This window comes from Carettochelys insculpta, chromosome 17 (genome assembly GCF_033958435.1).
Source record: "Carettochelys insculpta isolate YL-2023 chromosome 17, ASM3395843v1, whole genome shotgun sequence".
In the NCBI taxonomy this organism is placed as follows: domain Eukaryota; kingdom Metazoa; phylum Chordata; order Testudines; family Carettochelyidae; genus Carettochelys; species Carettochelys insculpta.
In genome coordinates this window covers 21,601,985-21,621,397 of record NC_134153.1, presented here as the reverse complement: position 1 = coordinate 21,621,397, position 19,413 = coordinate 21,601,985, and the positions used below count along the sequence as shown (strand labels likewise).

The following is a 19,413-nucleotide window of genomic DNA, read 5'->3' as shown; positions in this document are numbered from 1 at the left end:
AGCTCCCCCCACCCCAAGCAAGGCGACTTTTGTGCTATCTACATCAACTGTATGTTGGTGAGAGGGGAGACACACTCCCGTCATGACAGATCTTTGCCAGAAGCATGACAGTGGCACAGTTAGACCAATGTAGCACTGTAGTGTAGATTTGCCGTAAGCCTACTGTGAGCTACTTTCTGCTGATTTTATAGTTCTCTGAACTCTCTTCCTGTGATAGTTTGTTTACATTTTGCTAAGGATTGATATCTGTCACTGACAGATATCTGAGCCTTCTTCTTTACTTGTTTCTTTAGCCTTTCCCGTCCCCCACCCTCCACATTGTAAATCCCCTGTTAGTTTCACATCTTTATTATTCCAGTAATATCAAGCACATCCCAGCTAATGCGGAATTGTCATTTGGCCATCATATTACACATCCTTCTGGCTTTTGCATAAAAAGCCTTTTACTTCTTCCCTCTTGGTCTTCTGTTCCTTCACAAGTGGTTACATTACCTCATGATCTAGGCAGTTCTCCCTGTAATCTTCTCTTTTCCTTCATGCCTGAACTAAAAGCTGGCCAGGTAACTTTCCATATTAGCAACTAATCTCTTTGTTCCAATATGGTTGGGATCAGTCATCATTTCCACGGCTTGTTTCAATATCCCTATTAAGCGAGGAAGTTCTTGGCATAAAGTAGCTTTCAGTGATGTCAGAGGTCATCTCTGCCTTTGGTTTTTCATTGTAAATGCCCTTCCAGTGCTTGCATTCCCCTAATATACAGCACTATAGTGGATGTTACATTGAAGATACATCTACATGGAATAAAAACCTGCAGCTGGGTTAGATCAACCGATTCGGGCTCTCTGGGCTCAGGTTCTTGGGCTGGAAAAGTGCTGTGTGGACATTTTGGCTCAGACTGCAGCCTGGCCTCTGGGACCCTGCATGGAGGGTCCCACACTTTGGGCTCCAGTTGGAGCCCAAATGTCTACAAAGCAATTTTGAGTGCCACAGTCTGAATCCCATAAGCCTGAGTCAGTTGACTCAGGTTAGCTGTGGTGCAAGAACCATGGGTGGAGATGCTAATCAGGGTAACAGACATGGGGCTTCTAGTATCTTAACTACTGTATCACTTAAACTTTCTCTGAGGAGAATTAGACTACACTGTAGTCAATGCACTGACAGACAGAGTCTACACTAATACTTCTCCCTGCCTTGCCCCTTCATCTACCACCAGCGGAGGTGCACAAATGGTAGAAGTAACCTATAATTTGGGACAAAGCTCTGGAGAAAACACTGAATGGAGCAAGCGTGTCTGTTAGGATGGGCTGATAGAAATTAAAGCTCTAAAAGGCCTACCATGCGAAGGAGTTAGTGTCCCTAGAGTCTTGTGACAGATAGACAGGCTTGTCCATATGAGCTGGTGGTCCTAGTGCTTGCCAACTCTGTGAACCCAGGAGCCACACGTCGGTGGGGTGAGGTGTTTCTAGGATGGAGGAAGAAGCTGCATGCATGGGGACTGTGAAGGTTATGGAGATTGCCAGAGGCCTGATAGCAGCAGTGGAAGAGAGATTCCCCTGAGCACAGAATTCAGTACCAGCAGGGTAACTGCTGCATTGATGTTTTTGGTCTAGGTTTGCTGTACTAGGAAAAGAGAAAAGGAATTAAAGCCTGGGCAGAAACTGATTGTTTGGTGTGTAAGGGGAGCAGTGCAGGGGTTCTTTCAAGAGTTGCTGAGACTGCCAGCATCAGGTAGCCTGTCAGTGAGCTGCAGCAGAGACACCCCCAAGGACACAACTCAAAACCAGAAGGCTAATTCTGCATGGTTCTTTTCAATGTTGCTATACTGACAAAATAAAAGAATAAAAAGACTGGGCAGAGGACCCATGAGTTTTTTTGGTGTGAATGAAGTGTAGAGCCTTGAAGAAAGGAGGAATTTTTAGTAGGGTGGTAACACACTACAGGAGGTACCCAGGGCAACAAGTGGGTGCGTGGGAAGAAGTTAGCCCTGTTACAGGCCTACTATATAATGTAGTGTAGTATCTAAAGCAATTTGAGGGAAGGGCTATACTAGATCTTAAAGTCAATCCTAGACATGCAGTTCCAGCTATAGCAATTGTGTAGCTGGAATCAATGTCTCTATGGTCAACTTATCCAGCCATCCACACTGAGGGAGGTTGACAGAAGTAAGTCTCCTATTGACCTCCCATACTCCTTGTAAAAATGAGGAGTACATGGGTCAAGTGTTGACACCTGTTAGTCTGATTTTGTGCATCCCAGCTAGATGCGCAAAATCAAACCCCAAAAGATCGACCCTGACCAGGTCAACCTCCCGGTAAGCATAGATGTATCCTTAGGCAATATACAAAGAGAAACTAACTTAGAGCTGGTATAGGATGCAACTTTGATAATAATGAAGGTTCATCTACCTATAGCAAATTGGCCCAAGTTTCTCTTTTACTTCACGTATATGTTGAACATATTGTATCTTAAGTACCCGGCATTTGTAAGTCTTGCTATCGCATATAGCTGTAGAGAACATATTGCTTTACAAAAAGCATCTTGGTGACTTCCCATTCAGAAATGGGACAGACATGATATCATAGCCCTGCTGCTTCAAATTAGGTAATGTACTGCAGTTTCAAAAACAGATTAAACAGATGTGCCGTGTAGCTGGCCACCCCCCAACTTGGCCAGGTATCCCAGTCAGACCAGTGCAAACAGATTTGACCCCAAAACTCAGATTAGTTCCTCTTTGGGTTTTCAGAAAAGCAGAATGATTAGCTGTATTTGCCAATGCAGAATAGGGTATTTTCATCAGAAGCAAGAACAGGCAAGGCTCTGTCACAAGCAAAACCACCTGGCAGTTCATCAGAAGCAGAACTATTTTGCGCTTGTGCTCAGAGAAAATGAAACTTGTCCATCACAGTCTAAGGGTGAGACGTGTGTTACTGAACAAATTTCACTTGCTGCTACGAGATGCTTTGTTTGGAGAGATAAGTCAAGGCCCATGAGACCACAAAAGCTCTGCACAAGAGGGGGAAGCTGGGAGAGGAATACTGCTTGACGAGGGGTGGAGGCAGGAACATTTAGCACTTGATCAGCTGCTTGGTGAACAGAATCACAGTTGATGGAATGGCTGTGAGAGGACATGCTCCAAGCAGTGCATTTCAGTCAATCATTCTAAACAGTGGCCCCGGGGGCGCAGCTGTTGTTGGCAGCGTTTTATAGTCATCATGAAGTTTAAATCTGTCTTTTCCTTAGAATAATTATATGCATTCTAGGTGCCGTAGAAGCTTGATTATTTGGCATCTCTGGTGAACGGGGGTTGCTGAATAATCAAATTTTCCAGTTAGTCCCACTTGGCTGACCCTGGCTGGGGCACTGGAAAGAGGCAGCCCTGCTGCAGCCCAGCCTGGCCTGCCTGCCCTGGCTGGGAGTGCAGGGACAGCCAGGAAACCAACCCCACGGCAGCCAGCACTGGACAGGAGCGCTGGTTAACAAAGTGTGCCAGTTATCCCTGTACTGGGTAACCTGGCTCTTATTGTAGTACTCACAGGCCCCAAATCTCACTCTACAGGACAATGAAGAGAGAAATATGCAGTAAATAGCACTATCTAAGCAGCTTACAACCTGAAATAAATTGCCTAGAAAGGCTACAGAATCTCCATCATTAGAGATATTTAAGAGCAGGGGTGACAGGGCATCTGCCCAGCACTGCCCTAGCAAGGGTAAACCCAGCCCTAAAAGAAGGCTGAGAGTGTTGATCCCACAGCTGTGACGTACGGCAGCCAATGAGGGCCCAGCTGAGGGCTGTATAACTGAGGGCACCTGGAGGGGAGGACAGAAGATTATTGATCTCAGAGTGTGGGGCAATGCACCAAGGCAGTAGCCTGAGGGAAGGGCAAAATGGTGTGGGAGAGACATGGGTGCATTAGAGAAAAGCAGGTAACAACAGGTGAGACACCAGCAAGAGGAGGGTGCTAAGGAGGCTGGAAGACCTAATTCCTGTGTGACCAGAAGGTTAGAGCAGGTTAGATAACAACAAGAAGTCCTGTGGCACCTTATAGACTAACAGATATTTTGGAGCATAAGGTTTTGTGCCCATGAAAGCTTATGCTCCAAAATAGCTGTTAGTCTATAAGGTGCCACAGGGCTTCTTGTTGCTCTCAAAGATACAGACTAACACAGCTACCTCTCTGATACTTGTTAGCAGGTTGGATAAACATCTGCCAGGGATGATCTGGATGGTGCTAGGTTGTGCCAGGAGTGCAGGGGACTGGACTTGATAACTTCTTGAGGTCCCTTTGACTTCTAGTATTCTATTTTTCTAAGAAATAATTGAATGTAACTTACAATGGGAGAGAAGTGTAACATTAAGAAGTTGAGATAGTAGTTCCACCTATTGTTAAGGTTTTCTGATAATTCCCATTATAAGATCCTGTTTTCAGTTGCTTTTAACTTTGCCAGACTGTAACCATTTGGGCAGGAAATTTTTATGCCCACATGATGATTTTTTTTCATTTATTTCAGTTAAAACAGTTCATTCGTTTCCAAGAGCCCAGTTGCAAAAAAAAAAAGTACTCATGATAAAAAAAATAATTACAACCATTTTATTAAGATGCTCTAGCACCTCCATTCTTCTGAGTAAAGGCTTGAAATTTGTAAGGGCTGTCCAGAGAATGTCTTTTGCCATTCATATGAAAAAAAAATTACCAAATTTCTCCAAGTTAAGTCTCCACACACTCAGTAGAGACTTATGGGAGTTGGACAGCTGAATTCTCTATTTAGCAGCAAAATGAGGGTGACATTACCACCTACTTTCAGTGATTTTGTGAAGGTAGAAAAAGAGTAATTCTGAATTCAGCGCAGAGGTTGCATGATGTGTGTTAAATGAGGTCGGGGTCCACAAATTGAAAGAGGATAAAAAGCAGTATTAAGTAACTACTTTCCGGGAGGTTGGGGGTGGGAATAGTAGGTTATTGTGTAATTAAAGTGTGTCATGATACAGACACACACATACACAAACACACACATAGTTGAATTAAAATTGCTCAATCAGACTTAGTTTTGGAATTTCCTAACTTCAGAACACTTGCCATTGCAATCTCAATGGTCTTCTAATTCAGAGACTTTGATCACCCAGGATAAAACATTAAAAAAGAGATTTTTTTTGGATGTGGTACAGATTTTTTGATATGACATAGGGTTAACTCAATGCACAACAGGATAATTTTGAACCATCTGAATACACTTACGTAGTATTTACTATTCCTGGCGGCAGCAAAACCTGTCATTCAGTAGTTGTCATTTCTTGTAGGGTATCATGACAGAAGAGGGCCTGAGGAGGGGGAATTTGAAGGAGGATTACTTCAGGGACAAATGTCAATGGCAAAATTTGGCATGAAAGACACTACAGGATCACTATGAAATAGGCAGACAAGGCTGGCATCAAATGCTCAGTGAATGAGAGCATAACTTTCCTGTCACCAGAGTTCCCTGTAAGCTGTGCGCTTGTGCAGCCACTCTGAAGAGATTCCAATGCCGCCCAGCTGATTAGCAAAGCACCCACAGCCGGGCTTGAATTTCTATTGGTGGTGCACTTTTGTACATGACTGGGTGCATATAAAAATGTATTCCACTCCGATGGAAAAAATTAGTGGAAACACTGCCTGCCGCACAACCTTCTAATTCCATGCTGCTTCCGTGCTCCTATAGCTGTTAAACACTGCTCTATAAAATGTCTGCAACACACTGACATTACATAAATGGGTTCGTATTTTGTTAGAAACTCCAAAACCCGGTACCAGCCTAAGCCTGCTGGAAAATTTGTGCATCTGATCCCTAGCCATGGCACCATCAGCCAGTCAGTCAAAATCAGATGCTTACAACATAAAACCAGGGTAATGTGACCATTCAGCCGAGTTCTGCTTTGATTTTGAGTTTGTATTCACTAGAGTTAGAAGGATAGTTGGCACATACACACCTCATGAGTAACAGAGGAAGAAATATTTTGCATGAATCCCTGTGAAGTGAGATGTCTGTTTCAAATGGCTCCATGGACAAATGAACCAAATCCTCCCCTCTCTAGAGTAATCAAAACTTCATCAGCAAAAGGACTATTTAGCATTGGAACTTAGCCTTCCCAATAACGTGTCTCTTACTTGTTGGCATGGCAAAGTCTCATATTCGGGTCTCATTTCCACTCTTACTCTTGCTGTTCTCCTGCTTGGTCTGTGATGCTGGACATATTTCAGTTTGAATGGGTTTGGCAATGCAGTGCCATTTCAGAGTTGGCATTTGCCAGGCGGCTACCCAATTGCTCCAGGCTGGTGGTGGTGGGGAGACTGTAATGCGTTCAAACAGTTGAAAGTTCTTGGTCTCCTGATTCAGAGAGTTTGATAGCCCATGGTAAAACATTAAATTGCCTAAAATGTTAGTACTTCCAATGCATAATCCCTGTCTTGCACCTGCACTATTTTTTAAAAAAACAGTATGAAAGTAGCATGTAATCAGGGATGAGTTTTTCATTACTTCTGTGTGTTTACTTAATCTGCAAATAAATTCTTACTCTGTTCATTGGAACTTGGCTTCACATCCAACCCCAATAAAGCAGGAGAAAGACAGCTTCTGAATGCTCAGTGTGAGTCCAGATGAAACAGTTTTCAGCAGTGTCACGCCAAAAGGGTTTACTGCCTCCAACCAGCTTCTACTTTGTACATCACACAGCTCTAGGGTGTCCCCAGTGAGAAAAGGTGGATAATAGAAATGACTCCTTGGTGCCAATCGGGGAGGGAAATGGGATTGAAGTTCAGAGTTGAAGAGTTCAGTCCAATGCAGTTCATAAATGTTTCTAAACCCAGACAGTAACCTGAGAGACTATTTGTATCAGTAATTACTTAGCTTTTGGCAAATCCAGAAAACCCTCTCTCTTCCTGTTCATATTACTCTTCCACTGAAAAGAAACAATTCAAACATGCTTGGGTTTGTAGCTGCATCCAGATAGGCCACTGCACATTCTAACGTGTGCATTCAGTCCTAGACTTAGGAAGGAGGTACATAAAGGCCTTGGATCAGACCTGTGGATTTCTTTGGGCATGTCTAGAAATAGAATAAAGGATTTTACTGCATTTAAAGCAGTTTTTTGGGTAATTAACAGCTAAATCCTGAAATCTCTGAAAGACTACTTCACTATTTATCCTCATAATACTTTAAACTTACAGAGCCCCTTTCTCAAACAACTATACAACATTAATTACTGAAACAACTGACCAAAAGTTGTTAGCATTTCATGGTTGTTCAGCAGTTCATACAAAATATATTTGATGATCTTGTTCCAAGTCCTGGTAGAAAATGTGTTCCCATCACATAAACACCCATCACAAATGGCACTAGAGGAATTTGGGACTACACTGTCAGCCTTGGAGCTGCTCATCCTCAGTCCATGTGGAGGCACACTAGCAGGTTGGCAAAGGTGGGTAGAAAGTTTCCACTACTGGTGATTACACCCATACCTTTTCTCAAGATAGACAGACCCTGGGGTCTTCCTCTCTGGCACTTTTCATATGCCATTATCTCATTAAAAATTGTGCGGAGTACAGTGGTCAGTGCATTGTGATGATGCTCCTCTGGGTAGCATGTTGAAAGTAAAAGTGCAGTTCTTACTCTGAAAAGTGACATTATAAAAAATATTATCACTGAACTTCGTGTATAATTCCTCCATGGTGATTTCTGTATCAAATAGGACGTTTACAAGTAAAATGGCTTTTTAAGTGTGTGTGTGTACCAGCGGTGGTTACCAGCGGTGGTGAGGATCTGTGGGCAGTGTTTGAGTCTGAAGCTTCTCTCATGGCTTATCCGTCCGATATTGGATTTCACGGTCAATTGCAACAACCCCATGTCAGTCTATTTCCGAATTCTTGAGTCTGAGAGCTTTTCCTTCTAAGATGAAATTCTTTTGCATGGCTTGCACATATACTATCAGAGAATGATGTGCCCTATCCTAGCAATTGTTGCCAGGTATTTCAATCTGATGATGGAGATTCCCAAGATTTTGAATTGATGTTGAATTTTTTCATGTATCCTTGAATCCTAGCTTTGGTCTTCCTCTTTTTCTCAACCCACATGACAGTTCATTAAAGAGAATTTCTTTGGGAAGACATTCATCACCCATTCTTCTCACATGACAAATCCATCATAGTCTTCTGCTGTTGAGGATCACTATGAGGTGGGGTATTCCAGATCTTGACAGGACATCTGCATTTGAAACTCTATCTTGCCAGTTGATATTCATAATTCTGCAGAGGCAGTGATGATGGAAGCTGTTCAATTTTTCATTCTGATTAGAGTAGGAGGTCCATGCCTCAGAATCATATAGCAGGATACTCAATACACATGCCTGGTAGATTAGTATCTTTGTTTTCACTGTCAGTTTAGGATTGTTCCATGCTCGTTTTATAAGTCTGCCAAAAATAGTAGCTGCCTTCCCAATTCTGATGTTCAGAATATATATCTATATATCTGTCCTGCAAACTTACCTTGGAAAGCCAAGTCTGTGTTCCTTCAATCTTGCACCAACATCAGAAGTAAACATTCCACAGACCAAATTAAACCCTCAGGAACACCCATATTTTAATGGACTCTCACAGGTAAATTTTAGTACATTCCAATGGACACAGTGGAATCTTCAATAGACTCAGTCTTAGCTGCCTTAGTACATGGCAGGGCTAACAGAAGGCAAAACCAGTAAAACCTTTTGTCAGGCACTACCAAGTCAGTCCATCTGACCAAATACAGTAAAGCCACAGATCTCTTGATTGCAATGGTGCATTTTTAACATGGTCACCTTTCAGAATAGAATTGCACTTTGAACCAGGAACATGCTCTAAAAATAAAGCTTTAATGTGTTGTTCCTACATCTGCAAACTAAGAACATTTTCTGAGGCTCCTATCATGTATAATTTTTAGCTAATAACTTTGCTTCAGTCACCATCTTCAGCGTTGTGTTTATTTTTAAAGAGCAGCTTAGTTCCTGTTTCTTCAGTATTATTCAGCCAGATGTTTTGTTTAGTTCTTCCCATGCTATGAAAAATCTGGCATTCGGTATTTAAACATAGCACCTAACTTGCTCTCCTGAGACAACAGAGGAATCTTCTACACTCCATAAGCCCATCAAGATCCCCAAATGGAACAGAGAACTTAAGTGAGGGGCTAAAGAAAAACAGCCTGTCAGGAAGGCCAAAGACTTGAAACACTGATTTTTTTGGCATAAAGACTACTATGTACTCCAATCACTGCACCGACTTCAGTGGATTTATCATGGGGTAAAAATGAAGGAATACAAGATTGACTCCAGCCAGTTTCCTAGTACTCTGAGGCAAACTGTGATGATACCAACAGTCTCTGATACGAGGTGTAAACGTACAACCGGTGTAAGCAAAACTGTAAATTGAATCTGTTCCTTATGGTGGTTTCTAAATTTCATGTCAGATACGTATCTGCACAGCTGAGACAAGCTGGTTTCTACATAAGACATGTTCATTTTACCATAAAAGATTTGGTTACTACTCCCAGATCTCATCCTGAAGACACTATAGCAGAACAGTGAGACTAACCTTGGTGTTGTGGTGACTGTGGAGTCAATTATTGAAGTGTATGGTAGGGAGTTTTAAACTGAATGCTCAGACTCTGCAGTATATTTGCTGGGGTAATGTGCTATCTTCTTGGGTTCCTGTGAAATTCTATCTAGCCTTTTTATATATTTTCCTCTGTAACTGCAGTATCTTTGTCTGATTTTGTTACTGTAATCCATCCCATCCCTTTGCCCTTTTCTTGTCTCCTTTGCAAAGTGGTTTAACTATGCCTCCCTGTCCTAAATAGTCCTAGTGGTCATTCCTGAAGAGATCAGAAATTCATGTGGAGAACGGCCATCAGGCCAACTGCCCTGTTTCCTAGAGAAAGCAGAAAGCAAGGCAACAGTTAAGAGGTGAGGGAGGGAAAAGAAAGGAATATCCCTTTAGCTTAAGAAACTTCTTCTCCTCCCCTTTTTAAAAAATAAGCCTAGACATAACTTTCAGCAACTACCCAGCCACTGCTTTTCATGTTCATAAAGAAAACCAATATGTGGTGAGGTGTCCCTGGCCTCAGGTTTCATAAGAAAATGTCTCACTGCTCTGTACATACAGTCAAAAGTTCAAAGCTGTGCACAAACATGCAGGCACAATCACATGCCTATCCTGTGTTTTTATGCATTTACAAACAACTAAATGTCCTATGACATGTTTCAGAGAGTACATTTCAGACAGTCTGTACATTTTGTTGAGTACTAACATAGCTACCTCTCTGTTACGTTTTGAGGAAGCCATGTAAATCTGTTCCTGCAAAACCAAGGAGTCCCATGGCTCTGTAAACACTAACAAATCCAAAATTACCAGGCTTGCACACTCGCAGAAATTAAACATCCAAGTTAAGTTCACATTCAGTGTGACTGTCACACAATTCTGACCTTTTTAAACTTAAGTCCTTAGGGCCAGTATCTTTACTTTCAAGCCCCTTTACAGCTTATCCCCACCTTACCTGTCATTTCTCATTCAGTATTGAAAAGATGACTCCAGCTTACTCTGTCTGTGTTGCCAGCCTCCATCACCCTCTTTTTATATTTTCAAAAAAAACACACATATTTTCTCTGTGTTTTCTCCCTTGCTGGCCCTCATGCTTGGGAGAAACTCCTCTTAAATATCCATAAACCTGCCACCTTCAAGTCCCTCTTGAAAACTCCCCTCTTGTATGAAGCCTACAAAAAACTTGACAAAGGTTAGACTGCTGGCCATGCAGATCAATATTATCTCATTATTTCCTTGTATTCTCCTTTCTACCTGTGTCCATCTGTTGTCTCTTACATGATACTTAAACTGTAAGCTCTATCAAGCAAGGACTTTTTTGTTTGTTTGTTTGTTTTTGTTGTGTTTGTAGAACACCTACAAAATGGTCTGGGTCCCTGAAGGGTTTCTTGGACCTATGATAATACAAATAGTAGCTATAGTCACAGCATCAGACACTGCAACACTGGTGATTTTGTACAAATCCTGTGATATTTGAAATTTTTCATAAAGCCCCAAACCCCAAAAACATTATCTGACAATCCTAGGTTTCATTTAAAATACAAGTAGGTTTATGGCCCTCGTGGTTATAGAGAGACACTTGAAAACATGAATCCTAAAGGCTGAAAACCCTGAAGAAACCCTATTTATTATTTTGTCCACAATCTCATGATTTTAAGCAAATCTCATAATTTGTGGGGAGGGCTGACTCACAGTTTTTGAACATTGCTATCTGACATCACTGTGTAAGGCTTCCGGGGTTCTTAACATGGCACTAGTGGGAGCAACTGTCTATATTTACATATCTTCTGCAGATTTTCACATCTCACAGCAATTTGGCTGAGTTTTAGAAGAGGTCAGCTGCAAAGGAGCTTCTCCATGTGCTGCACAGTATCTGGCACTGACTGTTCCAACAGTGAGCACAAACTCCCTAAGAAAACACACGTTCAGCCATAATTTCCTGTCTCTCTGTTTCTCCTCTTCATACACATACTATGCCTACTATTATCTAGAGCTTAGCAGTATTGAGGAAAACACTAACCAAGTGTTGCGGCTTGGAGAATGCAGTTTGCTGTAGACTTTGCAGAAATTATTCCCTTTCCTCTTCTAAGAAGTTGTGCCAATTATTTGATTGGCACCAGAAGGAAATAAACATTTGCCTGGACAGCAGCACTGTAAGCAAGGAATGGCAAATGCGCAAGACATTTACTGGCAGCTGTGACAGCCTGCATGACAGGAGGAGAGTATTCCCTCCTGTTACACCTGCTTCATGTGGGGCTTTATTCAAAGGAGAGTTGGGCATGCTTCCCTTGGTGGCTCATCAACACCACTGACACCTCTAGGGGAGTCCCTGGAAGGCCATATAAGATTCTCCATCCCATTGCAACACTGACTGAAGTATTGAGCTCTCTGGGAAGAGAAGAGCCTTGGATTTCTCCCAAGTAAGCAGGAGCTGGGCAAGCATACAACCTGGCCTGTGGGAGAAAAAAAGCCCATTTCAAAACCTGAATTCACAGACCCTTCATGATAAATAATCTTGCTCTCTCTCTCTCACTCTGGAAAGATCTATGAATAGGCAAGCACTTACTTTTGTCCTGTTTATAACCCACATGCGCAAGAGACTATAAGCAACACTCTAGAAGGCTGTTTTAAAAGATGGATATGTAACTATCAGACTATGTAAAGGTGTATTAAGGTCTACTTGCAGTCATTTCCTTATGCAATCTGCAGAGTTGTGCACACGATCACACTCTCTAGTGAGGTTCACTTCCTCTAAAAAGTGAAAAGAAATTCCACAAGGTCATAACAATTATTATATTATCTCTTTTGCTTTTGTTACGTAATGAAATTGCCAATTCCAAATAAAAGTTAAGTAACAGGATAGAAAATTATGGAGAAAGTCTAATTTTGCAAACCAGCAAAGCTAGTTTAGTAACAATCCATCCATAACAACCTTTAATGATCAAGCCTCTGCATAAGGGGATGGACTTTTGCCTCCACTGCTCACATTTGGTACAGGTTGGACTTCTCTAGTCTGGCACCCTCCAGACCTGACCAGTGTTGAATGAGAGAATTTGTTGGACCAGGAGAGGACAATATTGTCTAACAGCATTACCAACAATTCCAGTGCTTATTGGGCTCATAGAAGATATTTAAGGATATATTAGATCTCAATAACAGCACAGAACATTGAGAGCTAGGATTAGTGGCTGTAAACAAAGCTTATGGGATCATGGGAAACTTGGCCACATGCATGATAAATGATCATCCAGCTAGCTAAACTCACGCTGTATTATGGATGTTGCCAGACAAGAGAGTGCTGGATTAGAGATCTTCAACCGTTAGTAATTTACTCTGCAAATAGTCCTACTGAGACCATCCGGATTATTTGTGCGGCATCTCTCTATATTGAGATCAAAATTAGAATGAAATGGTGATCACAAATACAAAATAGTCACACACCTATGCTGTGTTTAGGCCAGAGGAAATGCTCACTTCTTATACTGCTGTTTCCTCAAAAGAACAGTAGAGCGACTCATGTGAATGCAGTATATAGCATGATGATAAAATGGGACCTAATCATCAGCATAACGTTCTGATACGATATAGCTCCTCCCACCATAATGTTCAAATGTCTCAACACATACATTTCAATCAAGTTGTCTGCCATTCATTTTGAATGATCGTGGAATCAGGATGACAACTCTAGAAAGTCCTGAGCTGCCCCTTTGGAAAAGAAAGCATTAAAAGGAAATAGATTTGAAAAGAAGCCTTTTTCTCTCTCTAAATAATTGAGGAATACCTTCCTTCTCCACAGCAAAATAAATAAATAAATGTGGAAGCTAATGGATGATTGAACAGCTACAAACTACAGTATATGTTGGAATACTATGTGCAGAGCAAACTGGTATTGTCTATTTTCATGTGAAAACTTCAATTGTATATTTTTCATTGCTCACCACTTCCTTGAGAAACTTGTTTGGTTTTATCACAGGCGAGGGTGGGGGAATCAAACAGAGTCATACACGCCTGTCCATTTCTTAATTTTCTGCTGACAACATGGGTCATTGAACTGGTTTTCCTTTGAAATCAGTGGATAAATAATTTGCATGGATAATTAGTCAGTTGGGTTCCCTGCCAGAAGTGTGTCATTTAGTACCTATGAATGCTTATGGCGCAGGCATTACATACTCTGCATATTTAAGAAAAAACATGCCATCATAAAGGTCTTGCCCATAAAAAATTGAACGCTTTCAGAGCTGAATCAGGCTCCCTCAGCATTTTCTCATGCATGACCAGAGGTGTGGATTTTATGTGCAACTCACAAAGAAAAATCTCTCAAGTTGTACACTGCAGGCACCAGGGGAGGAGAGAAGGTGAAAATGCTTGGCAAAGATATTAAATTGTGTGTGCATATAAAGAATGTTCTTTGCTATACAGTTCAGACTAAGCATTAGGTTTGAAACATTCCCTGGAATCACAGATTCGTAGCCCAGTACGATTAGTTCAGGCCTTTGGTAGATGAAACTTTACAGAGCTACTGGTAAGTGCATTTCAGTTTACATAAAATACTCAGCAAGGGGGCACCATCCACTTTGCGCAGATGGCAGGCAACCAGTGACACACTGACCACTTGCCCCTTGTACCAACTGAGGGTGACCATCAGAGAAGTGTCTTTAAGACTATTAGTTAAATTTGCTTGCAGAACAGCCTCTAAAGGTTAACTCTAATCAATTCTAGAATCTTTGAAACACCCATGTAGAAAAAGATTATACTAAGGCTGCTGCAATTAATGAAAAATCATCAACAGCAAATGGACGAGTCTGGTCTATAGCAATGAAGAATACAAATTATTAGTAGTGGATACAACAGTGAGATCATGTTTGTGTGGAACATCATCTATTTTGGATAATATAATATATCACTGGTTTCTTCTTGATATCCACTATTAACTCACACTCATTTCACTTTGGAATCGAGGTGAACATTAGGATTTGTAGTAAAACACACCTGTCTGTACATGATGCAAGTCCTCCTAAAAGTGTGAGGCACCAGACAACATCTATCCCATAGTTTTCTTGTTTTGCACTAATTGCAATCGCCTCAACTATTCTCCATCTTCTCTCTTGGTTCTGGACCAAGCAAGACTAGATTTTAGGTTCACTGGGTTGTTAATACTACTTATGACAAAAGTTTGACAGTATAGTATGTGCAAACAGCTGTCTTCTGTTGCTAGGCCCAATGATGCTAAACAAACTGGTCTTTTGATGAGCAGCACTTTCACAGTTCATCAGGACTCGAAGAATGGGACTCAAGATGTGTATGGAAATATGGTAACATTCACACCATGGTTGTGACAATGCTGAAATCAAGACACACACTCAGTCCAAGGCTTACACAAACAGTGTACTGCACTTCCTGACTTGCACACAAAAGACCAAATAGAGGCTGTACACCATAGATTTATACATGTTTAGAGGATCATAGGCATAAGAAATGCAAAGAACTTACCAAGTCTATACGAACTACCCCATACAGTTGAGAGGTGCTCCTGAAAGCATTTTATCTGTGGGTTGTCTCAGTATTGTCAAATTTAAGGGTTCAAAAATCATCATATTTTAAAAATAATTAATTATGGATCCTTTTTGCTAGTCTCATTATCTTGAGGATTTGCGATTTTAAAGCTCTTCTCTACAAGAGATAAAAAGACTTTTTTTGGTGTATGGCAATTGAACTGAAATCCCACATAACCACTGGAATCAAGGAGCTGGAGTTTTAAAGAAAAACACCTAATATCATAATAAAATCATGGGAGTTGGCCAGAGTGCTAACGTTTTTGAATGATGGGGCTTCCAACACTTCCACTGGAGATTATTCCACTATAAATCCCATTATATCCATTTGGTTGTCACTCCGCAGTTTTGTATTTCCTCTGCAAAATTAGTGCCTTTATTTAATTGTTGACATCTGATACAAAGGGAAGCAGAAAGGTGGAGACTTGTCAATTGTACATGGCACTTGTGGATGCTATGTATTTATGTAGTCAAGTAAGGGATATCACGTGGCGTTGTACTCAGGAAATGAGAGAAGAGGAGGTGGCTCGTGCATGGTTTTAAGCACACAGCATGAAAAAAATCTCTTTCCAATCTTCATGCTTAACAAAGAAGATATTGTTGAGAAGATAGAAAATAAATTAATGTTCTACTGTGACCTCATTAAAATTGGATTTAAGTTCCAGCCCAAAAGAATTTTAGAACAACATTACAGTCTTTTGCCCTTAAATCTCCATCTATTGAAGCTGGTCTATTTATTAATGTCTCTGCCAGAAAGCATATTTTGACTGGCCTATATGCTGAACAGACAGTCTCTCCTTAGAAGCTCCCACATGAGGGCCTTTTTCTTGTGCATTTCTCCTCAGCCTTTCCAGCCAGATCATTTTTAATCACAGCGCTCTTGACTTAGAAACAATTGTTACTGTTGATAGACAGATAGGATTTGAGCCTGCCAAGAAAATAAAAAAGGTAGTGCCTTCCTTATCTGCAGCGTATGAATGAGATTAACCACAACCTGTTCTCCTTTCCCAGCACAACCTTTCCAAAATGCACTCTCACCCCCACCACTGCAGATTCCCATCTTGTCATTTTTAGTACAGGACACATACAGCCGGAGGTAACAAATTACTATTCAACATGCCTCAGTGCCTTCAGAAAACTGCACTTGAGAAAAACACTTGCTTTGCTTGGCAGAGAAAGCCCTTTACAAATAGAAGGAGAAAGCCCTCTGTGATGAAAGTAAAGTTCATCCCAAAAGCTACGGAAGAACGGCAACTTTGGAGGTTATACATGCCTCAGCGGAAAACTGTCAAGGTATCAAGATTATTTTCTAACTGGCAATTTTCAGGGAATGGTTTTTCTGCACAATCCAGAAAACATACCCAAAGGCCACGCAACCCTCATATCCTCTGTATTAATTTCTCAGGCTCTTAAAAGACGAGAGAGAATGCCTGCTTCCTCTCTAGTATCGTCTGTATTGTGCATTTAAATTATAAGATCTTTGAGGCAATTACTCTTTTTTTAATATGTCTCAAAAACAGCAGCTCTGATCTATGGTAGTGGCTCTAGGTGCTATCATAAAACAAACAACAAGGACATAAGCAGAGAGAAACTTATCGGTCTCTTTACACATAAAATGCACATATTCCATAAATAGTGTTGCTAACCACAACTGTAAAATCAGGATAATTCGGATACCCCAAAAAAGGGAGATCTGCTTTACAAATGTGGTTTTTAAAATAACATATTTTCTTTTTTAGCCTTCTTATTTTTGAGCCTATGGGGTTAACCTTCAAGTTTTCTTTGCAGCTACGAGTGCCAGAAACTTACTTTACTTTTATTTAAAAATAAAAAGGGGAAATTTGTATGGAATGACTTGATTCCATAGGAGTAATATCAAATATTATGACACTCAAATTGAATCACACATGTCAATATTGAATTTAACCTCATCATTGATTTAGGAATCTTATCCTTTTTTATATTGTATATTTGACAAATGACCTTAAAGCCCACGAGTAAATGCTCCATTTAATTTACCTTACTTCATACATTTTCCACACGAGGATCTTTATGGCACTGAAAATGTCAAATACCAAAAATTTTTCCGTTTTTCCAACTAGACCTTGAACAGACCTTACTTTTCTTCTTGTTTCTGTTGGATAAGGCTTTCTACTTCACTAGTAGATATGATTAGAAACCTGAAATTTTTCTCAAAGAATTTTTTTTCAAAAGTTTCTGACCAAAAATGTATGACATTTTCCATAGGAATTTTCATATAGAACCTAAACAAAAATTGTCATTTCATTTCACTTCAAAAGACAGTTCAAAAGTAATGTTGTTGGTTTGTCCCAAAATGTTATTTTATTTCACTTCAATATAAATGTCATTTCAATTTTTGGGAACTTTTTTTTAAATTTTTTGCAATGGTGATTTTGGAGGTTTTTTTCTTTTCACCTTTTTATTGACCCACCCCATTTCTTCCCACCCCAAAATAAAAAAGCATGAAAGCAAAGATATAAAAGTGTATGAGAAAGGACTGGAGAAAAAAAAATTATCTTTTTTTAGTCAATTAAGAGATTTTTTTCCCAGTAAAAATTGGAGTTAAAAGTAGGTTATTCCCAACTTACACATGCATTCTTATTTTCACTGGTAAAATTTTGACTTAAAATGACTTTGTAATTTGTAAAATTTTGACTTTGTAATTTCTGATCACTGTACTGGAAAATTTAATTCAAACTGACATTTCTCTCTGAATATACTGTAAAAGAAAGTATACTTTCCATAAGAAAATTATCTTTTGAAAATGTTAAAATCTCTGGCTGCATCTATGCTAGCAAGTTCTCTCCGAAAATCTGGCCCATTTTCGAAGGAACACTCTGCACATCTACATAGAAAATATACTCTGAAATTTTAAAAATGCAGCTCTTCTTCTGGAAGCCCTATTCCACTCCCAGATCAGAAAGAGCATCTTCTTTCGAAAAAAAGCATATGTAGAAGCTCCACAGGCCCTTCTTTTGAAAAAAAGTCCTCATAATGCTGGATTTTTTAATTCCTGGCCCGTTCTTTTGAAAGAGCCGGGGCTGTGTGGACGCTATCAAAAGAGCGGATCAAGCTTTTGATCTGCTTTTTTGTGTGTGGACATGCTCTCTTGAAATAAGTTTTTTTTGGGGGAAGAAATCTTCCATAAGGACTTACTTCAAAAGATCGCTGTAATGTAGATGTAGCCTCTCCGTTCTATACTTTTCCTAAACCAGTGTTTCCCAAACTGTGTTCTGTGGAACACCGGTGTTCCGTGCGATGTGACTAGGTGTTGTGTGAAAAAATTTTGATGCTAGCAATAATTTTCCTTCTAAAAAATTAAATAAGAAATTATGTGTGTATGTATCAAAAATGCTAAGGTATTTGAATAGTATTTAGATTGCAGGTATACTAATATTTATAACACATTCATATTAGTATAATTGTTCTTATATGACTCCTGCCAAAACAGATACAAAAACACTCTTCACATTAAGAAAAACTATCAAATGTTATTTTTATTTTCCAGTAGTCTTCTGTAAAAATAACAATTTTATAAAAACACAAAATTTTATTTTTTTCTGTACCTAATTTGTTTTGTGTTTGTTTTTCATTAAAAAGTTTTTTAAGCTTTACAGAAGGACAGTCCTTTTTCGAACAATTTTGTGTTTTCCATTTTTGTACAAAAGAATGACATCCTTCTTTCAGCTGTTATATTGATGTTTTGGGTTTGTACTTAATTTTTAGTTTTTATACTTAATTATAGGGTTGCTAACCGTCATCCTATCAGAAAGACAGTTGTTCATTGAGATGATTTTCTCTTCTTACTTTCTGTTCTTTGTAAAATAAGACATCTAAAAAACTCTCTTAAGTCAACTTTTAAGCATTACATGTGGCAATTTTTGGTATGACCCCCCACCTTGCCCTCCCATGGCCAGCATGTATGTGTTCCGCCAATATTTTCTAAGCCCAAAAGTGTTCTGTGGCCATATTAGTTTGAGAAACACTGTCCTAAACTGTTGTGCAGTGTTACGAACAGAGGGGGTTGTGTTTTGCCAATGATCTGTGGAGAGTTTGAATATCATTTGGAGGCATACATACCACTGGTTAAGTGCTCTGCTGTCCTTCTGCATACACAATGCTAAAACTGCTTTCAGAACTACATATGTAAAAACTACATGCATAACTTGCATGTGCAATTATCGTGATTGTGCATAAAGCTCTGATACTTGTCTGCTTGTATGCACATTTTTTAAGTTTTGTTC

General features: G+C 40.0%; 1 protein-coding gene across 2 annotated transcripts in view; it reads left to right on the top strand.

Moving 5' to 3' along the window:
* The first annotated feature begins 16,332 nt into the window (after positions 1-16,332).
* EYA2 (EYA transcriptional coactivator and phosphatase 2) overlaps positions 16,333-19,413 on the top strand; it is a 172,817-nt gene continuing 169,736 nt past the window's right edge. The window contains exon 1 of one of the 2 annotated variants that reach the window (XM_075011582.1): positions 16,333-16,441. The gene's annotated coding sequence lies outside the window, so the exon portion shown is untranslated. The remainder of the gene's footprint in view (positions 16,442-19,413) is intronic. The other variant, XM_075011580.1, reaches the window with a different exon arrangement.